This window comes from Ptychodera flava, chromosome 4, assembly GCF_041260155.1.
Source record: "Ptychodera flava strain L36383 chromosome 4, AS_Pfla_20210202, whole genome shotgun sequence".
In the NCBI taxonomy this organism is placed as follows: Eukaryota; Metazoa; Hemichordata; class Enteropneusta; family Ptychoderidae; genus Ptychodera; species Ptychodera flava.
The window spans coordinates 42,771,962-42,777,099 of NC_091931.1; positions in this window are offsets into that span (position 1 = coordinate 42,771,962).

The window sequence follows — 5,138 nt, forward strand, 5'->3', positions numbered from 1 at the left end:
GAGACCGGAGAGGTTAAAGGTGTCGGCATAGTATGTAACGTCATCAACCCACTCGTATCATGACCTCTCGCTCCAGGGTCTATCATAAAGTATCATGCGTCGACAAATATTATGTTACATCAATAACTTGTATGTCGCCTAGCAACACACCGAATCCGAATTAGAGCCTAGATTAGATGACGTGCAGTGAGGAAGGAAAGACAATCTTCATATCATGTTTATCTTACGTCAATTAGCCCGAGTACACAACTGAACATGTGATATAAACTATGTGTTTGTTGACTGCTGTGGCCGTTGAAAAGCCAGTTCACTCGCATAACGCAAAAGCAAGTTCGAATAATTCATTACACTGATTTTGGTATGAGCATGGAACTGAAAGAGAACCGTTGCGTGATGAAGTCACGGACGTAGAAATACCTAACATTTCATTGGAACACATACAAAATAATGTACATGAATCAATAAACAAGCGTTTTGCTGCCCAAAATTGCTTCGAGAAAAGGTCCACGAATTTCAATTATTTCTTCAAAATTCTAAAAATTCTAAGTCTTTTACCATAGATGGTATTTCCCACGTAGCCGGAGCTGGAGAAAACCCGGTCAATTGCACGGACACTGAAAATAGACGCTTTTAACAGGTGCCGCCAACTAAGCTGTTCGTGCAAAAAGGTGTTCGTGCGCAGTTTTTCAGCGGGCGGGCAAATTTCAAAACTAATCAGCGGGCGGGGAGAAAATATCGATATTTACTGTGGGCGGGGAAGAAATTTCATTACTTTCAGCGGGCGGGAGAAAATTTTTGACGGTGGGCACCTGAAAATACGTAGAGGGGGGGGGGGAAAGCGGCGTGGTTGATAGAACTTGAGGAGAAATTAAGCGCCTAACTTAGAGGGGAGCAATGTTCCAAGTATACTGCTAACTACTGGCATGGTTTTGTGTTGATCTGGGTTGCCTAGTGGGCATCTAGTTGGCAATGGGGAATTTCAGTAGTGGGGAGAGGGCAGCGGGGAGCTTGAATTGTTGTGGGGAGTGGGGAGCGGGCAGACCATAGATACCGGAGGGCAGTGGGCATCAAAATTCAGCGGGAGGGCACATTTTACGTGTATGCCAGTGGGAGGGCAGTTACGAACAGCTCTCACTTTCCCCTCCAAATTTTAGGTCAAGGTCAAAAATAAGAAAAATCGGTATATCAGCCTTCAAAACATGTTTTGTGATGATTTTGCGAAATTCATCAAATTTACCAGTTGGCGGCACCTGTTTTAAGCTGATCTAGGCATGCTGGATTTTCCAGCTGTCACGTGCTAACTAGGTTCATCATCACAAGGTGGCCTTTGGGTGGGCTGACTCAAATATCGAAATAGCTCCAAGTCAAATGCAAAGTAAGAAAAGCTTGAGTATTATGAGAAAAACAAAGATAATAGAATATTTAAGGCCTGAACCATATATTGATTTGAGAAAATGGACTAAAATAATACAGTAAATATTACATGTCGAAAACCAAGTGAAATTACCACAGCTTACTGTTTACAAACGCTATATGTACAGTCTCTTGTCTTGTAAAAGGTCCAATGTGATACAAAGTATCTCGATAACAAGTGTGACCCCTGCTTTACCCCTCACAGCCAAAGTCACAATATAAATTAAACCTTGACACCGATGAGGGCTCACACATTGAAACAGTGGCCCTCGAAGTTCACATTCTTGCTAAAAATCTTGGGTTGCTAAGTTAAGCTGTGAAATTTGAAGCGAAAACCTATTTTATTTTGTCCAACATAATAAAGATGAAAGGTGACGTCATTTTATACTCGTGTGTTCTTTGTCAAGATTATCATAAGACACTGTACACGAGCTTGGACAGTAAACTCTGTGTGGAGCAACTGTTATACGGTTTGAAATCTGTGTTCAGATTGCTCTGCAACTTTTTATGCACAGACATTCTCAAATAGTACAAACGTCTATTTTGATGTACATGGACTATCCTTTTAAAACAAAACAAAAAACAAAAACACTAACATAAACATATGACATAAAATATGCACAATCTAATCGGTTTTTTGGTTATAAACATTTTTAAACTGAGTCATCACAGCCAAAATCTTATAATTTGCTATGGGTACATCTACAGTAGACAAAAGTATATATCCCTGCTGAGCGTTACTGTATGTTAATTTTTACTCGAACTAGACCTGTGAAAGACCCGAGAAAATCAAATGCACAAAATTTAAATAGTTTTGCAAGTATTAATAACATCATTTAATTCCTGCTTATTTTGGAAAGTTACACATGAAGTAATGGAATGCTGACATGACCCCTTTGCCGCCAATTTTCAGATATAGTATGCGCATCACTTTCAATTTGCCAACTTACTGGCTATTCAACGTACCCGGGACATCTATACCGTAGAGGGCGCAGTTCAAAACTGTCAAATACTTGAGCAGTACCGATATACAGTTTGGAATATTCGAAATTCGGTTACTCTTGATGGGATTAAAGTTTCCCTTCAATCCTATGTCATGCAATTGAAATGTTATCTCTCCTCATGGATGAATACATTATATTTCACTTATAAGATGATGAACAAAACTGAGGATTTTATCACAAAGTTTTCAAGCCTTGTAAGACTTGAAGGAGAAGAATGCATCCTGAATGCATTCATATGATGATCTTTGCAATTAAACAGCTAATTATTTGGGTTTTTTTTTGTCTCCAGACAAGACGCATTGTAATTTTAATGCATTCACAGTTATGTAGATTTGTTTTATTTGTGACTATGTGGAAATAAATTTATCTTTTTCAAAAAAAAAAAGAAAAAGAGTAGTACCGAATGGACTTAAAATTGAATCTTATTTTGTTAGTTAACAAAATATCAACAACAACATAGATGTGAAAAAATAGCTGTAGCAGGAATTTGCAATGGCAGCAATGTATCATATATCATTTACTGAACCGCTTCCTGTGAAATACACAATGTGCAACACGAGAAATTCAGTTGTTCATGAGTGATTGGATTAAAACCATCCTTCAATCTTATGTTATGGACCTAAAATGCTATCTGTCTTCATGAGTAAATACCCTGTATTGTATTTGTAAAATAAATAACAAACTATATATGTGTGGCAAAATCGTCAAGCCTGATACGACCTGAAGTTAAAGGATGTATCTTGAATTCATCTTTGTAATCAAATTATTAAATTCCTCATTTTCTTCCTTAATTTCTGAGTCTCTTTCCCATATTTTGTTTCTTTTTGAAAGCTGTCTTTACATGAACTTTCATGTTGATTGTTGACGTATCTACTGTCAACGCTTCATTTCATGAATAAAGATTACTTTTGCAAAAAATATAAACTATCGCACCGTACCTGGTGTGTCAAAACAGTAATGTAACAATCGATATCCGCATGTTTGCTTCCATTTCCGCATTCCTGGTATTGACCAAAGTGGTCACTTCGACAGATTAGGTGACAGTACATGCTGGGCGACTGATATGAATCCGTAAGGTGATATGAAGTAGTTTCTATGAATTTATTATCAAGTTGATATTATTGAAATGTCGGGAGGATAAAATATTAGAATCCTGTTTTGGACAATATTGTCTCTCATATTAAATGTCATTAAACTCTCCACTATACGCATCTTTATATTTTCAATGGCTCAAATAATTTCTGGACAATGATCCAACGATCGAAGAGATCTGTACGCTCAGTCTGTGCCTTCACATGTTATGGCGAGAATAATTAAGATATAGACGTGTGTGTTTCTGACAGCAACTTTTTAGCATGGGTAAAGAGTTAGCAGCTGTGTATTTGTGCAAAGCAACGTAGGCTTGTTATTGTCCCAAGGGTTAAATAGGAATATTCATTCAGCGTTAATATTCTCTTTCATTTACCCAACATGTGACTATGATTAGACTGTCAAAGATGTACTTCAGTTACGTGGTTTCACACTACACACGCATTTTCACACCATGAAATCTGTACATAAGACATTGCTTTCGAATCCCCGCTGACATTTTTAATCGAAGACGCATATGTGTAATATGACGATTTGTTCTTCCTCCTTCAAAGAGTTTTCATGATGTGTGTAGAGAACTCGTGGGTGGAAAGCTATCGAGCGTCGCGTCTTAAGCTCAACGTAAAGGTAGTATGTGCATCGGAAGTGAAATACTTAAACTTTTGTTCAAACTATCAACCATTCTCTTATCAAATCAAGAATAAAAATTAGGGGTAACCGAAAAAAGTTTAGAGATACAGAAACAAATGACCTAACATTTATCGATATTTAAACTTTAGAATGGCCGCCGTCCCTGTGTTAAATCTAGGGGAAAATAAAATTTTCTATTTTCGAAAAACATAAGCTTACGGTGGAAATTTTTCTTACTCAAAGAGCTTTTAAATGAGCCCTCTCAAGGAGTAGATCAGAAAAAAATGTAAAAGTTTGAGAGTCCGAATATCTGTCCCCGAGGCGCCAGCATCGACCTTTGAACCTGACACTCTATGAAGACCACTATTCGTCGACTATTAGTATGAGTTCGCTATGTGAATGATGAGAACGAACAAATATAATACTTTATTTTAATGATATGATATGGTATGATATCATATACGATATGATATTTGTAACATTTGTAATAGTGCTGAATTATATTATGAATGATTACACATACTATTTTTAGTCATTAAACAATTGCATCAACTTCGCACGATAAACATTTACCTTCTGGGCGCAAAAAGTGTTTTTAGTTGTTGTTTTAAATATCCTTGAAATTATTGGACACCTTTCTGAAAGCGGTCGTGAGTTAAATTTCGAAGGCACGGATGAAATATCGAACTTTTTTCACTTTTCATAGCTAGCAGCTATTGCCAGAGGTGCCACCTCAATCTGGTTTGCTTACTATTGACAAAACGGCAAAAATATAAAGAGAGATCTTTCAGAATTTTGCACTGGTCGAGTTCTTCAATAACTGTAACCACACGGATGCTTTTTTGAAAAACAAAAACAAACAAACAAACTGTCAACCTGTCGTTCCCTCATTTCAGAGACAACTATGTGATCTCTCAATATGAATGCTACTTTCCGTTTCCGGAAAAATATTGGTTACACCGTGTAATCAGAACACGGTTGGCTTAAAAAATACCATACTCC